The sequence below is a fragment of the Lycorma delicatula genome, chromosome 2 (assembly GCF_047948215.1).
Source record: "Lycorma delicatula isolate Av1 chromosome 2, ASM4794821v1, whole genome shotgun sequence".
Taxonomy (NCBI): domain Eukaryota; kingdom Metazoa; phylum Arthropoda; class Insecta; order Hemiptera; family Fulgoridae; genus Lycorma; species Lycorma delicatula.
In genome coordinates this window covers 120,983,949-121,003,684 of record NC_134456.1, presented here as the reverse complement: position 1 = coordinate 121,003,684, position 19,736 = coordinate 120,983,949, and the positions used below count along the sequence as shown (strand labels likewise).

Below are 19,736 nucleotides of genomic sequence, written 5' to 3'. Positions count from 1 at the left end.
AAGAGAAATTATGAAAGCGATGTTAAATTGATTCTCATGGTTAATTAACCAAAAATACAAGTAGTTGTATAACAGTAATTTTTTAATTTCAAGAAAGAAAACAATTTTATAAATATTTTCAATAATTAAAAACAAAATATGTATAGAAATTTAATTTTAAAATGTATACATAAATTTTATTATACCACATATTAAAAATTAATGAAATTAGGATTGAAGAAAAATATAATATTGCAATATAATATTTACAATAAAATTCATACATAGTCTAACAATTAATGTTATATTTAATTCTACAGTTGTGTCTAAATTTTATATATTTGGGTGACAACATCACCTACACTGGACACCCATTTTTTCTTTTTCTCTCTCAGCTCCCCTGGGAAGGACCGACTTGTTGGTATTACCCCGCCCAGGGGAGTGTCTTTAAACTCAAATAGGCCTCCCAACCTACCGCCTATATACCGGCATGGCAGGTCGGCCTACCGGTTAGCTCTTTTTGAGAGTTCTTTATTAATATTGCCCTTTTGGACACCACGCCACAACCACCACGCCGCGACGCGGCACCGGGTCCCTTCGGTATTCAGTGGTATTCAGCTGTTACCTGACTGTTACCCGTGGAGTCCTTGGTGGCTCATCAGTGCCAACACACCGCAGCATGCTGGACCTCACCAGCAAGGCTGTCCACCCAGTCCTATTCTAGCCAACACCTTGTCTTCTCTTATCGGAGTATTTCTGTAGTACTACTTGTCTAACAAAACTAGTAAAATTATTCCAGTTTAACTCGCTTCTTAGCATGTATTCTATTGTTGTCTCTGGAGTTATATCTGTGAGTGCCTTACTATGTCTTAGTGTGTCCCAAATATTGGACTCAAAAAAGGTGTGCTCAGCATCATCTATCTCGTTGCAGTAGTTGCAAATTGGCTCTTCTCTCTTGCCTATTTTGTGCAGGTAGTTATTGAAGGAACCATGTCCTGTAAAACTGCGATAGGTGATGATCAACCTCACCAAATCTTCTCGACAACCATAGCTTGATGTTGGGGATGAGGGTTCTCATCCATCGACCCACACCTTCCTGCGACCATCTTTCCTGCCAGATATGGTAAACAGCATCCCTAACCTCTTTTTCTGGCTTACCTTATGCCCTCTCCACCCTCTTTTTTGCGATTAGGTTACTAGGAGGTGCACCCGATAACACGCACAGGGTGGCATAGGACACTGTCTTGTACAACACCTAGGAGCACACACCTGTGCGTCTTCGCTAATCTTTCCTTGTTGCGCCTGATGGCGATAGAGCGCCACCAGGCCGGAATGGCATACATAAGCGAAAACACGACGGTGGTCGCCAGTAAACGGCGCTTTGAGGCCCGAGGGGCATTCTGCGATGACATAATGATGTTTAGACTTTTTATCATCCTTTCTGCCTTGTTGCATACATTTGACTATGTGCTCCGTGTATCTACCGTTTTTCTGAAGGATAAATCCTAAGTACTTGATGTTATTCGCTTCTTCTATAGCATGACCGTTGATAGAAATATTGAACGGTTCTAGCACTCTTCTACCCGTAAAGGCAATACACCGGCATTTTTCCGTATACAGTTGCAGACTCCTGGACCTCAACCACTCCTGTATAGTGTCGATGGCCGCATACACCTTCTTCCGCACCACCAAGATCGTCCTTCCCTCTACGAGGACTGCAAGGTCATCTGCATAAGCCAGGACCTGGAAGCCGACAGGAAACTCCTTCTGAAGGAGTTCATCTATAATCAACAGCCACAACAACGGCCCCAGAACAGAGCCCTGCGGAACTCCACCGTGCATTTGAAAATGTACTGTTTCTTCCTGTGCTTCTACCAGACATCCTCTGTTGGACAGGTAACTTTCAATTTGTCTACGCAGGTATGGGCTGAGGTCCCTAGCCGCAATTGCGTCATTAATGTGACCCCAACAACTAGCTCCGAACGCGTTTTTTATGTCTAGTGACAGCATCAGAGGAATTCTCCTGGTTCGCCAAGTGCCTCTCTTCACCTCGTCGGCCCATCCCGAAATTCGGCAGATGGCCTGCACGGTGGATCGCCCCCGCATAAACCCGTACTGGTTAGGACTGATTCCGGCTCCCTCTGGGTAGTTCTTTGATGATGCGGCTAGCCAGTATCTTTTCTACTAGCTTCCCCATCATGTTAAGGAGGCTCAGGGGTATATAGGTTATATCTTCCTCCGTAGAGGTGCCTTTAGGTAGGAATGCCACTCTGGCCTCCTTCCAGCAGTCGTGGAAGTCTCTGTTCTCCATGCCGTGGCTGGCAATCTCGAGCATCTCCCAGGGAGCCTTCTAAACCAGCCTCTTGATCACTGCTGCAGGAATCTTGTCCGGGCCAGGGCTCTTTTTGGTTGCCAAACTCCTCGCCGCAAGTTGTAGCTCTTCCATGGTGAATCTTCCATTGTCGCAAGGTGTGGATTCACGATATCAGGCACTGATATGCGGGAATATGGTATGCGGGAATAACCTGGCTACCTCCCTTGCAACACTGGTCTTATTGAGAATAGGTATACGTCTCCCGAACTTTTTGGTTACAATACGATATGCCTGGTTCCAGGGATTGCTGTCAAGCTCTTCGCAGAGCCTGATCAAGCAATCCCTCTTACGTCTCTTAATAGCCTTATTGAGCGTTCTCCTTGCCTCGAGGTATCTATTGGCTATTTCCTGGTACCCTTCTCTGTTATTTCTAAGAATACTTTGTTTCTTTCTCCTAAAGGACTGGAGCTCTTGTCTCATAGCTTCAATTTCAGCAGTCTACCAATATACGGAGCGCCTCCTTGTATTGTTAGCTGCCATTCTGTCAATTTCCTGCTTTACTATATTAGATAAAGCCTCAGGTGATTGTTGATGTCTATCAGACAGTCTACTTGCAGTCCTATTGATGAGAATTTCGGGGGGGGGGGGAGTGCATTTCTCGCCTGAAATCCACGTCTTTCAGATCCAAGATAGAGACACCCATACTGATCTAATGTATCTAAATGAGTTTATAGTTTAATAATTAATTTCTGCATAATTCAACCGAAAAGGCTAAAGGATGTCTTATTCAATTCAAATTTTATCCGTAAACATATTTCATTACTCAAATTTATTTTCAAAAAAGTGAAGTAAACTGAAGAAAATTACTTTTTTCTAACAATATTTTTATCCAACATTTATTTAAACAACCATTTGAAATGTGTAAAAAAGATCTAAAATATGCCTCCTTAAGCACTAAATGATAAAATATTCCTCATCGTCCTTACAAAATTTGGGCAATTTTAAATTTACAATTTTTTAATTAAAGGTAATTTTGCATGAAATAACTATTTCAGTCAAGAATGATCTTGTATTTAAAGAAAAATAATTATATCTTAGTTTGGTAGGCTTTAAAAGAAACTTAGTGTATTCATTATAAAACAACCACTATACATTCCAGATGAATTAATTTTCAAAAATATTTCACACCATTGGGAAAGATGGTTTGGGATTGGGAAAGCGGCAAAGGTGGCGACAGCGCTCTCAAACTGATGAGGAATGTAAGAGGTCCATGATCATCCGTAAGGAAGCTGCTGGTCACACTTGTGTCCGCTGCTTCATATGCTAGCTCAGTTTAGTTCAGAGCCTTGCAATACGAGTGGTAAACGAACGCGCTCAACAATATTCGGAAGGCTTTGTTCTGCAAACCTCCTGGATAAACTGCACGACAGCGAAATCTATTGTAAAGCAATTTGTACCGTTAGCCAGGACATTATTTAAGTAGAAATGGCAGAAGAGAGCTATCAGTCATGATTGCTACTGGGACTGATAGGGATGAGATAGCCTGCGTCAGGAGGTAGCTGGGGATCGCCACTACTGTTGAGATAATCAGGATTCTGTGAACCACTCATTGAAATCCCGCAGGAAGTACAGATGCCCCTGATTAATGCCGAAATACGGGTATCTGAGCATGTTGTACCAGGGAGAGGGGTTTCAGTCGGTAGGGCCCGACACTGCCGTTTGTGCAGGCAGGTTGCGGCTGGAAGAGCTTTTCCCTAGTCCGACGGAAAGAAACGAAACACAGAAGTTTCTTTAAATTGGCAGAGTATGAAATAAGGAAAGAACATGAAACCCAGTACAGTGCATTTAAGTAAATGCAATAAATCCTCTAGATATGGCTTGTATTGTCGAAACGCGCAAATAAAAATTACTTTACAAGTAAAAATTATCAAAACAAAAACGACAAAAAAAATTTGCTGAAACCGAAAATTAAATTTTTGAAGTTGAAATGTAAAATTTCAAATCTTTAATTTTCATATTTAGTATTAAAAATTTAACTAACATCATGTTACTGATTTATTATTAGATAAAAATAAGGGTAAACATTATTACTTTAATAATAAACCCTATATGTAATAATAGACCCTAAATTTACAAACATCTGTCAGGCAAAATAAACATCATTTGAAACAAACTACCTTTATCATTATATTTTGTTTTCAGTTCATCCTGCCAGTGGAACATAAATCACGTTCAATTTATATAAATAAGATAAAAGTTTTATACACAATAAAATGATAATCTGTTTTAATACCTATTGTATTTGAAGTGGCAGGTGCTGCACTCGAATGTATACATTTATTTGATGAATTTACTCGCCGATAAAAAAAAAAGGTAATAAATAAAAAAATATATATTCTACAAAAAAGTATAGGACGGTTATAAATAAATTAAAATGACTCTGACTGATAACTTTATATATTTAACACCATGCAACCAAATGTTTAGTTTTTTTTACAGATTGTGTGCATTTTTAAAATTAAAATTAATATTAATATTTATAAGTTTATTGTATACACCTTTAAAATAATTAATATATTTTTTAAATAATAATTATGCCCATAAAATAACGTAATTTATTTAATGATTTTAATTATATAAATTACTGTAAATATTTAAATAATACAGTATAATATAAACACGATGACAAAATGAATAGTTACGGATAAATATATATATATATATATATATATATATATATATACACATACACAACTATACACAGATGTAGGATTATTATTAAAAAACGTATTTTTACTACTGGTAAAAAACGCCATCATCAGCTGATTTCGAAGTCGAGAGCTGTTAAGGTTAATATCCTAGTACAGGCAGTTACTTTTAAACAGATTTGAATACTAGATCATGGATACCGGTGTTGTTAGGTGGTTGGGTTTTCAATTAACCACATATCCCAGGAATAGTCGATCTGAGACTGTACTAAACTACACTTCAATTGCATTCAAACATGTCATTTTCTGAAATTATACCTTACGAAGGTTCCGGAGTTAAACAGAAAAAGAAAAAGAGATCCTCCTCTGATTACAAAATAAATAAGTTTTATGTTTATTTATGATATTAATTTAATTTATTCGTCGCCAATAGTGAAAAAACTACTTTTTTATGAATGTAAATCAAAATGAAAGCCATTTCATAAGACCAACAGAGTATTTGCTCCGACTAATTCACAGATATTAAAATCAAAGAAAGGTGGAAAGGAACATTAATAAACTTATTTTGGATTGTACAAAAACCTTATTTCTCACAAATTCAGTTTTTAAACTTCAGAAACACTAATGAAAGTTCTTAACAATCGTAAAAGATTGACTGAAGCTCATTTCAAAGTCGAGGGTTCTTAAGTTCAAATCCTAGCAAAGGTAGTTGATTTTATTCGGATTTGAATACGAAATCGTGAATACCGGTGTTCTTTAGTGATGAGGGTTCAATTAACCGCACCTCTCAGGAATAGACGGCTTGGGTCTGTTCAAGGCTACGCGTTTACCAGCACATTTATAGTTGCACCCCGGTGGCTAATGATTTTAATTGTTGATGCGGCTATAAACAAAAATATACTAAAAAATAAGAAATAAATGGAAAAAATAATTGGAATTAAATACCAGAATTATTATATATTGAAGAGTTATACGGTGGAAATGAATTAGAAAATGGTGTTATAGAGGAAGAAGAGGAAGTTGAGGAGGATGAAATGGGAGAAACAATACTGAGATCTGAATTTAAGAGAGCATTAAAAGATTTAAATGGCAGAAAGGCTCCTGGAATAGACGGAATACCTGTAGAATTACTGCGCAGTGCAGGTGAGGAAGCGATTGATAGATTATACAAACTGGTGTGTAATATTTATGAAAAAGGGGAATTTCCGTCAGACTTCAAAAAAAGTGTTATAGTTATGATACCAAAGAAAGCAGGGGCAGAAAAATGTGAAGAATATAGAACAATTAGTTTAACTAGTCATGCATCAAAAATCTTAACTAGAATTTTATACAGAAGAATTGAGAGGAGAGTGGAAGAAGTGTTAGGAGAAGACCAATTTGGTTTCAGGAAAAGTATAGGGACAAGGGAAGCAATTTTAGGCCTCAGATTAATAGTAGAAGAAAGATTAAAGAAAAACAAACCAACATACTTGGCGTTTATAGACCTAGAAAAGGCTTTCGATAACATAGATTGGAATAAAATGTTCAGCATTTTAAAAAAATTAGGGTTCAAATACAGAGATAGAAGAACAATTGCTAACATGTACAGGAACCAAACAGCAACAATAACAATTGAAGAACATAAGAAAGAAGCCCTAATAAGAAAGGGAGTCCGACAAGGATGTTCCCTATCTCCGTTACTTTTTAATCTTTACATGGAACTAGCAGTTAATGATGTTAAAGAACAATTTAGATTCGGAGTAACAGTACAAGGTGAAAAGATAAAGATGCTACGATTTGCTGATGATATAGTAATTCTAGCCGGGAGTAAAAAGGATTTAGAAGAAACAATGAACGGCATAGATGAAGTCCTACGCAAGAACTATTGCATGAAAATAAACAAGAACAAAACAAAAGTAATGAAATGTAGTAGAAATAACAATGATGGACCACTGAATGTGAAAATAGGAGGAGAAAAGATTATGGAGGTAGAAGAATTTTGTTATTTGGGAAGTAAAATTACTAAAGATGGACGAAGCAGGAGCGATATAAAATGCCGAATAGCACAAGCTAAACGAGCCTTCAGTAAGAAATATAATTTGTTTACATCAAAAATTAATTTAAATGTCAGGAAAAGATTTTTGAAAGTGTATGTTTGGAGTGTCGCTTTATATGGAAGTGAAACTTGGACAATCGGAGTATCTGAGAAGAAAAGATTAGAAGCTTTTGAAATGTGGTGCTATAGGAGAATGTTAAAAATCAGATGGGTGGATAAAGTGACAAATGAAGAGGTATTGCGGCAAATAGATGAAGAAAGAAGCATTTGGAAAAATATAGTTAAAAGAAGAGACAGACTTATAGGCCACATACTAAGGCATCCTGGAATAGTCGCTTTAATATTGGAAGGACAGGTAGAAGGGAAAAATTGTGTAGGCAGGCCACGCTTGGAGTATGTAAAACAAATTGTTAGGGATGTAGGATGTAGAGGGTATACTGAAATGAAACGACTAGCACTAGATAGGGAATCTTGGAGAGCTGCATCAAACCAGTCAAATGACTGAAGACAAAAAAAAAAAAAAAACCAGAATTATTATTTTATAACAGTAAAGACCCAAATACTCGTGGGTTACACGGTTTTTAGGAAACTACGTCACCTCAGGTAAAAGCTAGCTAATTTGATTAGCGAGATTGTTGAAAACCGCCGTATGATTTCAACATTTGACCTGCTTCACGAATCCCCTAGTTGGACGCCATATGTCCATATTGTTTTCTATATTGTTTAGTAAAATTAGCTTATAGACAAAGATCTGATCTCCTGTCAGGCAACCACTGCATTTCCTTGAACTTCATGTTAATTTCTCACACATTTCTCTTCTCCCTCACACAAAACTTCAAAACGTCAAATGACAATCCATATGAAGATCCAGGTACCTTACCACAGTATGTAGGATTAAAATGCCATCAAGGTGGACCTGTGGACAGTCTCATCTTTTCATTGCGAATGTCATATCGTTTCACGTAGGTTGATTAACCCTTATATTCCATGTACCCAGCCACCTGCTGATTAGATTTAATTCAGATTTTAGATTAAATATCATATGTTCGAAAATTCTCGTTTTTGTAACCTCTTTTATTTATTTCAAAATTTTGGCTCCGCTTGAAATGTATACCATGGAAGAACATCGTTCTTTGATAGATTTTTATTACTTGAAGGTATAAAATCGGCTGAAATTCACTCACGGATGATAAAACAATTTTATAAAAATTGTATTAACAGTAAAAATATCTTAAGGAGGATCAAATAGCATAAACCAGGCAGATCAATTGTTAGTTTTCATCGTAGTGGAATACCGATAGAAGTTTCGATTGACCCTTTAAAAAATTGCACAAATGATCATATCAGCAAAGACAAGAGGGTAATTTGGCAAATTGTTAAAATTTCTAGTACAAGTATCAACATTATTCACTCCATTATCAATGATAAGCTGAATTAAACGTGTTTGCGATGTGTTCTGAGAAAATAGTCTCAAAATCACCAGAACACTCGAACTACATTTGTACGCATCTTAAACAACAGTTTTTAACGGAAGGTAATGCTTTTATAAACAGCAAGATAAATTCTATTTTAAATTGGATTCATCATTCTGAGGGGGAATCGAATCAACAGACTATGAAACGGAAACGTCCGAGTTCACTGCCAGGTTAATATGCAAAATTTACGCGTCAGGTGGTAATGTGATACCAACGGTGTTTTGGAACTATAAAAACCCAATTTATTTTGATTTGGAAGAACAATGTACAATTAACAGCAAGCAATATTGAGACGTGCAAGAAAATATAGCAAAACCCCCGAAATAAGAAGGAGGGTTGTTGGTTCTCTTTCATTCTGCTGTGCGATAATGCATACCCGCATAACGCTCAAAAAACAGGGAAACTATCGGAAACAAATCGGGTCGGGAGGTGTTGCCAAATTACAGCTCCGACGTCTACTATCAGATTTGTTGTTTGTTTGGTCCTGTCAAAGAGTTTTTAAGTGAAAAGAATGAGCAGATCAAATATTCAGAATAAAAATGTATCAAGGTGAATAATATTTTTTACTATAAAATTAAAAAGTTTTTAGAAATATGAGACATGTATATAAATGAAGCATTATGTAGAAAAGTAGTCTAATAATTGTTACTGAATAAAAAATACTTTTTCTACAGTCGTTTGCCTAGTCATTAAACGACCATCTTATTTAATAAATGTGAAATTTTATTTTTAAGCATATTTATTTTATAATTCAATTGATAATGTATTCAATTTCAGTTGCCAATTTTTAAGTTTGTACACCATCCGCTATCAATTTGTTTTTGTTTTCAAAGTTCACAGTGTCACAAGCACAATTAAGAAAATTTGTTTTGTTATTTAATTTATAAACTGTATAATTATTACTTTGGAAAATGTTAACATAAAGTTACTTTTCAACATTTCAAAAACTGTCTCTAAGAAAACAACTGTCAATAAGTTAAGTAAAAATAACTGTATTACGTACATCAATAGTACATTACTACATCGATAGATATATTTCTACCATTTAAAATAATTAGGTTTCCGTAAAACAAAAATTTATTGTACACCGTACCAATATTATTGCGTAGTGTGAACTTAATTATATACACATTTTCATTTAAACTATAATTCATTATAATGTTAAATTAAGTCTAAACGAATTAACTGATGCTACAAGAGAGAGAAACCAGCAACGGGCAGTTTAGTACTATCTGTTTGTTAAGAGCAGTCTTGTAGTAAAGTTTGTTTTTCTTAATTAAGCTGAACTAATTTTACTTACCCGTTTAACAGGCGAAACAAAATTGCACAAACATCTATTCATATATCCCAGATCATAGTTGTGTAAAACACTCAAATACTCATACATAAACAGGCGGGTATATATATTAAATACTTTGGAATATTAAAAAAATATATTTTAAAACAGTATATTTTATTCATATTTATATGAGGTTGACCAATATGTGATGGTAAAAAAATACAGTAATGTTGCTTAATATCTAATATACCGTACATCACTCTCTCTGCCTCTCTCTCACTCTCTCTCTCTCTGTATATATATATATATATGTGTGTGTGTGTGTGTGTGTGTTAAAGACAGAGAACCAATATTAAGCTAAATAAATAAATTACAGGATTAATGATCTTAACAAATAAAAATTGTACCATTTTAAGTAGTGCATGTTAAAATTAATGATTTCGATCAGCAAATATATTTTAAATTGGGCTATGTTTATAGACGTCACAGATTATAATTTAAGATGACGTAAAATTATTTTTTTTAAATATATTCTTTTATAATATATACAAAATTTTATACAAGTCAGTTCATCATGAACTATATGTAATTTTTGTTATATATGCATAACTACTTTATTTATATAAATAATTTACGCTTATCTACTTTTTAAAAATTCAGACTTTATTTTTATAAGAATTATTTCCTATATTAGTAAATAATAGTATTCATTGTATTTGAAATATAAATAATTTTTCAAGAATGTTTATGTCATTACCGGGCATGGTACCGACAATAAAACCTGTTAACAGAATATTTAATTATAATAATAATAAGCTATTGTTATTCTGTCTGAAACAATATTTTAATTGGATAACAGATGAGAGATTTTCTAGCTTTATTTGGTGACAGCCAACTCCATTGCCAAAAGACTTTAATTATTTTAGTTTTACTCTAAATAAATTTAATTCAAAAGATATTTGCATAAAAGATACATATATTAAATTGAAATAAGTAATTAAATTAAATTAGTATAAAATTTAATTAACAAAATTAGTATCCATCTGTTGATAAACCAAATATAAAGATGTTTTTTTTAATCTGCTACCTGAATTTTTGAAGGACGCATCCTAAAAAATATATAGTACAAGAAGTTGTTATATGATAAATACTATATAGATTAAGATAAATTAGATAAATATGATGATTACTTTTTAACCTACTTGTACGATGATTTGATAAAATTTGAATGTATTTTTGTACCAATTTCGAAAATAAAATAAAACGTTTTTATTTGAATATGTGAAATGAAAATAACAAACTTATTTCTTTGACATAATAATAGTGAAGCCATATGCTATCATGACATAAGTTTTGGTAACAAAAGTTTCTTTAAAACGAAATTTAAATGTTTATTTTTGGATCCGTAATATTATACAATTTTCACAATATTGATAAAGAAAAATATATTCAACTTTCTTAAAATCTTACAAAAATATTTACTTTAATTAATCGAAAAATTAACTTATTGGGGGTCCTAATGAAACACAAAGCCGATATATCTATTTCTAAAAATAACAAGCATTTCATGTTAGGCTTTCTAAATTAAGTGAGGATTCAAGTGACAGTTTCTATTGTTTTCTTCAGAGCTAAACATACACTTGAGCATTGGCATGTCAAGCCGACTGAAATGCAGCACACAAATTTTAGTTTAACTCTCACTACAGGGATTATCAATACAATTGTTTCTAGAGGAAGTGACTCTGACTACCGTCAGTTGTACCTAAGCGCTTTACAAGCATCATATTTAAAACAAATGCTCTCCAGAAAAATGAATAAAGATGCACCCATTCTGTGTAGAACAATAAATATTGTTACATTATAATTCCTATACTCAGTAAGGGATTAAATAAATAAGTAAGGCTTTTAATAAATTAATAAAAATAAAAATTAATTTGAATAAAGGATAAATAAAACAAGAAAAATTATTTTGATCCCTCGGCAATTTAAATTAACAACTCAAAATGTACACTGAAAGAAAATAAAAAAGATCATATCATATAAATAATAAATACTGCTTAGTATTTATTAAACAAAGAAAAAAATGCGTTTTCTCAAACAGCGTAATGAACTTGTCCATTATCAGTCACAGAATCAGAATTAATAAAAATTTGAAAAATAAATAACTTAAAAAACTAATAATACAAATATGAAGACCCTGTAACCACTTCAGCACTAAAAAAACTCTAATCAGAAATTATATGATTTCTTTTAATAACAGAGATAATTTAATTAGGAAAATCCGTACACAAAGTAATAAAAAGGTCAACTTGCAGTGAAAGACATTTTCGTTTGCTTTTATAACTTTCTACTTTTTTGTGAATATTATCTAGACTGAAACATAATAAAATCAAAATAATGTTATTTTAATATACTAAGAAAATATTTGCTTATATAAATATTATTTCTGATAAATTAAACATCAATTAAAGTAATATAACATTTTTAGATATTGGGTGTATCATATAAACTTTTTAAATATAGAAGAGTGTAGGGAAAAGTAATAGAACTATCTCGGCGAAAATTTATGTAATCCCTTCTTTTACTTGATAAAATAATAACTTTCGTAATAAATCTAAATCTTATATAATAAATAAGATTATATATATATATATAGTTACTACAAAAATATATTATTATCGCTGAACTTAAAATTAGTTTATTTTACTCTAAGAATTAACAAGTAAGACTTTCTATTAATTTTTCCTTTATCTTTTAATGTCCTCAATATGTTTTATTTACAAACAGCCTCCATATAAGTCGTAGGACAGATTATCACTTGAAATAGGATCAACCAATGATAATCCTCAACGAGTTCAAAGACAATTTTTTTTTCTATTTAACCTCCGGGGCCGCAGTTAAGCATTACTGTACAGAGGATGAGATGAATGATTTGTAGCGTGTGTGAAAAATGCCATGCCTGACCGGGATTCAAACCCGGTCAGGCATGGCATTTTTTCAAAGACAATATTAATATGAATAAATATAACAGAAATACTAGTATCTATGAAAAACCTTGATAATATTTGATATTGTCTTAGAATATAGTTAAAATATCCTCACAGAATTAATCACGTCCGGTGCATAAATAAATGAAACATTAACTTTAAGATAAAATTATGTAGATAATAAACGTAAGCATCCATAAATTTGATAACAGAGAATAAAACAAAAATAATTATAAGAAGTTGTATCTACAACGAATAGGATCATCATCCCCGTTCGAGAAGTTAAACGCCTATTTTAAAGATATGTGCCCAGGCTGGAAAACCATGTTAATCATCTAACATTGAATTTACTTGACAACAATGAGGACTTTAGGACGCTGAAAAGACTCTGTGGTTGCTGTAGTTGGTAGACCGTTATTTAAGTTCTAAATTTAATAAATTAACTCGAACAAGCCCGTTTTTTAAATTAAATAGTATTCACGAAAAAAATGGCACATTTTATACTGAATTTTAACAGTAATTATAAATAATTAAACATAATCTCTGCAGTATATAAATAGGTCAATAATATAGCCTACCACATATAATACGATATACACATTCTCACGATGAAGCTCATAAATAATAAACTAACGTATCGTTACAAGTGTTTCAAGGGGAAAGGATCTGTAATTTACATAACACATGTGTCACTCAGGTTGCATAAACTAATCTCTGTTGGTTAGAAGCAGATGTTTCATGCAATAAATAGTGCATGCATATAAACAGACTATATCTAATAGTATAAATTACAATAGTTATTAATATTCAGTGTACATTTTAATTACTTTTGTGTAATACAATAAACTTATCTATGTCAGAAATCGATGAAATTGTTATACGTAAAAATGTTAGTTTATTATTTTTTTTTATTCAAATCCCTTTTTTATATTAATCATCACTACAGATTAACCTGCATTATTCAAGAGAAAGTAAAAAAACATATATATATATATATATATATATATATATATATATAAATTAATTATTAAAAATGACAAAGCTGTTTTTAATTGATTCACCAAATAACCCCAACGACATGCAAGAACATTCTTTTCCATTTTAAGTCAATCTAGATTGGCATGAGATTGAACTAAATAGAACTATAACTTATTACAAAATATAATAATTTTATATTAATCTATCAACAAAATATTAGTAAAATAACTACATTTTCAAATGTTAATAATACTATAGATATGAAATAGAAATAATGTAATGTAATAATAATTAAATGTACAAAACAACTGTTGTGAAATTACCTTAAATTTGCACAGATAAATAAAACTGCTTGATTTATCGGTAAATAACAGCGATTCTGTTACCTGCAATAAAAAAAAAACAAATTATAAAAAACTATTAAACAAGACATTGTTGAATTTTGGTTTATTATCATATCATTATGGTATTATTTTTAAGAATTTATTTTTATTACCTTGTCTTTATATTACAGAGCTAGGTTAAAATTACAATAAAGATTTAAAAAATTATTTTATTTATTATTCATAATATTATCCATAATTACCGAATTTCTGAATTATATGTTGTCTGATGAACATAGCTCATGGCAAAAAAATATTTTACTAAGTACAAAATGATTTTGCAATGGATATACAAGTCATATGTACCTGATATAAATATTTAAAAGTAGCTGCAGACAAGTGTTAAGTTATATATAAAAATTAGAACTTAAATATTGTTCAAAAGCAATAATTAATAATTAACCCTGTTAATAACTGTTTAAATTTTTAAACAAGAATACAAATACTTTTCAATTACTTTTTCAGTAAATTTTTAATTTCTCATTATTATAATATTTACTATTTTCCAATTTAAAAAAAATGATAATTTTTCTTACTCTGTTTTGAATGTTACAGCCTGCTTTATTAATTATTATTTTTTTTTTTTAAATAACTTCGATAAATATTATACACAATAATTTATCATGGATGGCTTGAAGATACCTTCAATTTATCAAGAACAGGCTGATCCGTTTTCATAAAGTTTAAGTAAAAGTTTTCAGAGCTACTAAGTAATTAATTTAGCCGATTATAACTGTGAAATCAATAATGAGTTGTTCCAAATTACTATTCTTCTTTGAAATTTAATTTAATCTAATAAATCTCAAATTATTTTCATATATTACTTATCTTTCTTTAAGATTTTTTATGAAAACGTGACATCCTGTAACTATAATTTTTAAAGATATGGGACGAATCATAGTGATGTCATGAATTCATAGTTTTTTAAATTTATTTTAAGATATTTGAAATCATAACGAGCAAATTTTTTAATTAATTTTTTTGAATATCAAGGTATGATACCAGTGCTCAATTACAAGTATTTTGAGATTAAACTATTAGCATAGAGCAGAAACTAATGAAGAATAGCATCAAACCAGCCAAATGACTATTGGCTCAAACAAAATTACTTTATTTACGTTGATATCAAAAACGGATCTCACTGTTCTAGCTATCTACTATCCGAATTATAATCGTCCAAAGTAATGCTTTCGTAATCAAAGATCCTAAATGGAAACTTTGAGACAGAAAATCGATGCTTCATACTACCTGGACTAGACTCTTAAATTCCTCTATTTCATATTTGTACAGTAAAAACAAGAGCACCAATTCAAGATGTACTCCCACGTACACAATAATGATTACTATACGCCAGTTCAATGACGATGCCTGTAATACGGCTGATTAATTCCCATATTTATAGGATTGTCTTGGTGATCATTTCAGTTAAGGCAATAGAAACTACTTCTCGCATCTATAGCTATAGAAAATTTAATTTTGAATGTTTTTGTTTTTTAAAAACTTATACAAGTTTTGCCTATGACCTGAATCACAAATTCAAAGACCTTAACAATTTATCTACTTTTCATCATATTTATAAAATCCATAAATATAGAAGTATGAGAATTTTAAAGTTTCTTTAAAGAAAAGTTTCATTCACTGCTCAAAGATAATTTTTGTAACATTGAAAGCGTTGTGGGATTACAGGATGAATTTATTTCACATTTTAAATAATTCAGCACCTGAATGCAATTAAACAAACATCCATATTTAAAAAAGCTACTCGTAATAAACGCATTAAATATGCTAGCAATTTTGAATTACAAATCTCTTTAATAATTATTGGTTAATGATACGTTAGAAAGAAAGAAAAATAAAGAACAGCCGAAGCCCGGGGTTTTTTTCATTTGCGTATAATACAGGAACGATAGTGAGCGTGCGTGTGTATACTCATTAGTGAGCTGTACAAGTTGCTGCAAGCACAGACAGACTACAACGAATGGAGACAGAAAGAGCTATCGAATATCTTCGGCTTTTGTTAAAGTAATATTATAGACTGCACGTCTATAATAATTCAATAATGATTTAATTTTATTATAATTTTATACAGTATACAAGAAAGGTGTAGAATATTAATTACGATCAAATCTAATCACTTTTACAAAAATGTTAATTCTAACAACTGTAATAAATACTGCTATAATAATACTAAATAAGGAAACCCAGTAAGTGTACTACTACTGAAATAAATTTGTAGATTACATTAGTTTAAAGAAAAATTGAATTAATATTCAGAAAATTGGTAATACTTAGTTATATTACAAAGTTGAATACCTGTTTTACAAGAAAAATTTCTGATTCTTTTGTGTTTTAACATTAAGTAATTTTACTTAATGTAATAAGTAAAATCAAACTACTGTAATAGTAGTGAGAAATCTTTAAACTAGACAGAAATTTAAGTGGAAAAAGTTAAATGCTAAGATTTATGAATAATTCTTTTATTTTTAGGATGTGAAAAGGAGTTTCTATACTTTTGACTAGCTCTATAGTCATATCAAATTGGTTTAGTATAAAGTACAAACTTCCAATTTATTTGTACTTTGCTTTGCTGCAAAACAACTTGGAGCAGATTTTTCTCTGACAGATAGCAGATATTTCTAAAAATTTGAATTTGAACATTTTTCTTTCATACAAAAAGCCTTTTTTATTTCGTTAATTACAATTGACAGTCCACGTACTCTGATATTATTTTTGTAGTATTGTTTTAATATATTGAAAACTATTAAATAAATTCTTTTCTTTAAGAAAGCGAAATAGCAAGTTTGTAAAAGGTTTTTGAAAGACATACAAGTTCTTGAAATAATATTTTTACAAATAATTAAATGACATAAAAGTATTTTCTTGAATATACTTACTCATTTTTGAACGAAGTTGTAGAGAGTCCAATTTACACTACCAGAAAACTGGTAAAAGCACATCGTACTTTTACGCAGAGTTTTCAGTTATTCCTACAAGTTTTGTTCAATCACATTAAGTTTATTATAAATATAAAGCAATTCAGTTTTTTATTTGAGTCAACACTACAGGTCTCTGTAGGATCACTATAGTAAATAGTTCCTCTTATTGAATTTTTATTTTTTATTTTTTGTCTTCAGTCATTTGACTAGTTTGATGCAGCTCTCCAAGAGGGAATCTAGTGCTAGTCGTTTCATTTTAGTATACCCTCTACATCCTACATCCCTAACAATTTGTTTTACATATTCCAAACGTGGCCTGCCTACACAATTTTTCCCTTCTACCTGTCCTTCCAATAATAAAGCGACTATTCCAGGATGCCTTAGTATGTGGCCTATAAGTCTGTCTCTTCTTTTAACTATATATTTCCAAATGTTTCTTACTTCATCTATTTGCCGCAATACCTCTTCATTTGTCACTTTATCCACCCATCTGATTTTTAACATTCTCCTATAGCACCACATTTTAAAAGCTTCTAATCTTTTTATCTTTTCTTGAATTCTTATATTTATTTAATTGTATTTCACTAGTTTTTCTCGGTACTTTTTCATTTTGTTTTTCATATGTTTTGAATCTTTGTCAGATAATATCTTTGTATCCTTACATATTTGCTTCTTTTAGATCCTTGGTCAAATATGACCACTGTTAGTCCAAGAATAAGATTGTTATCTTCTTCTAGAAGATAACTATACCTTTTCCTGAAGATATCTTTTGGTTTCTCGTATTTTTCTTTCTGTATTTTCAAGTTTTTTTTTAACTGGTCTAAGGTTTTGCATTCAGCTGCATATAGTACCTCGGCTCTTACCACTGCTTTTGCCCGTTTCCTCATTCTTGAATTTCGTTTCTTGTTATAAATATTCTTGGTAATTTCATAAGCTTTTGTGAGTTTTATGATCCTCGTTTACTGGCTTATTTGACTAGCCATTGGGCTAGTCAAATAAGCCAGTAATACAGACCCCACTGGGTGTGTATTACTTCTACAAGGTATCTTCCTAGAATATGTTGATTTCTTCTTCGGTTGTTTCTTAAATTTTCTGCTAGAATTGCAAGATCGTCTACAAGCCCCAAGCAATCTATTGAGCGGCCATTCTTATGTACGCTAATGAATATTACTTTTCACAGTGTTTTGGCCTTTCACTAATTAACTTTCTAGTAATGCATTAAACAAATTGGGCGATAATCAGTCTCCTTGTTTTACTCCTACTTGGTTCCGAACGCTCCTGGCAGTTCCCCTTTCAACTTCATTTTGGATTTCGCTCCTGTAAGTATTCGTTTTTGGAGATGTTTAGTTTATTGTTTAGTTCAAATTCTGTAAGCATGTTGAAATTGGCTTGACTCTTTATTGAGTTTTATGCTTTTTTATGAAGTTTACAAAGGTAATAAAAATATTTTTATTTGGTTGTTTGGACCGTCGAAGGATTGTTTTTAAATAACGTATCTGTTTTGCACATGATCTGTCTTTTCTAAAGCCGCTTCGATAGTATTGTCTGAAGTTGTTCTTCTGAAATTCTGAATTTATATAGTCTACAAGATATTATTTTCTAATCCTTATCTTTCTTTTTTGAAATTTATTTTCATTGTGTATTGAATTTTTTTTTTTGTGTTGTTTGCATACCAGTTTTTTCATGCTTGTAGTATTTTGGTGGCTTTCTTCATTCCATTGTTCAATCCACAATTAGTGTTTGTTTTTTTTTTTTTGCTTCGCCCGATATTCTGGGATGTTTCGTTAACTTTTAAACATTCTCAGATTTCATATCTTTGAACATCGTTTGAAACTTTCGTCTATTACCAAGGAAAACTTGGGTGTATATTCTTAAGATCTTGGTTAAGTATTTTTCTTTGTTCTTTGTGGTAGAAATTATCTCTCGACTGTCTCGGAGTGGACGTTCAGATCTTTCTGGACTTTAGCATTCATATGTCTCTCAATATTTGGTTTAAAAATGGCAGTGTAATCATACTGGAATTCGTCTTCTTATATTATTCGTTTCTTATAGAGAGATCTTCTTTGGGAGTCTTTTAAAATTTTTCATTATTCTGAGATTTCAGATTACGTTTTTACAAAAGTTAAAATTAATGTTTTTCATCGAGTAGTGAAAAGGTATTAAACTATTACTCTTCAAAACAAGCAGGCCTTTCTTTCGTGACACATACTTACACTCAGTTGCATAAAGCTAGAATTCCGATATTTTAACTACATTTTTTAGTGCACCTTTAATATTTTACAATTATTTTTATTTTAGTAATAGAAAAGCAAATGTTTAAGAAAAACGTAACAGTCATAGTTTCAGTTACATAATTCATACACTATTCAACAATTAACGTTTTAATAAACTATACACAAACGGAAGAAAGTCTTGTAACTTAATTAAAATTGATGAGCAAGACACAGTAAGTGAGAATATCTGTTATTTCTATAATAATTTTGAAACTATACTTCAAAAGTTTCTTATTTGTTTTACGTTGACAATTTTAACCCAAATTTGACTTCATTCATGAAGAGAGATTTGACATACATGAAGAGAGTTCCTTGCATATAAATATCTCTGTCAGTTTTAAGCACTATTCCAGAAAAGTTAATCCAATTTTAGAAAATCAGACTGATTT

The 19,736-nt window shown here is 31.4% G+C and overlaps 1 protein-coding gene across 4 annotated transcripts in view; it reads right to left on the bottom strand.

The window, feature by feature from the left end:
- SPR (G protein-coupled sex peptide receptor) overlaps nt 1–19,736 on the bottom strand; it is a 1,401,361-nt gene that overhangs the window by 559,242 nt on the left and 822,383 nt on the right. For 3 of the 4 annotated variants that reach the window (XM_075356175.1, XM_075356174.1, XM_075356176.1), the window contains one exon: nt 14,079–14,141. The exons of the other annotated variant lie outside the window; for it this stretch is intronic. The gene's annotated coding sequence lies outside the window, so the exon portion shown is untranslated. The remainder of the gene's footprint in view (nt 1–14,078; nt 14,142–19,736) is intronic. 4 annotated transcript variants of the gene reach the window in all.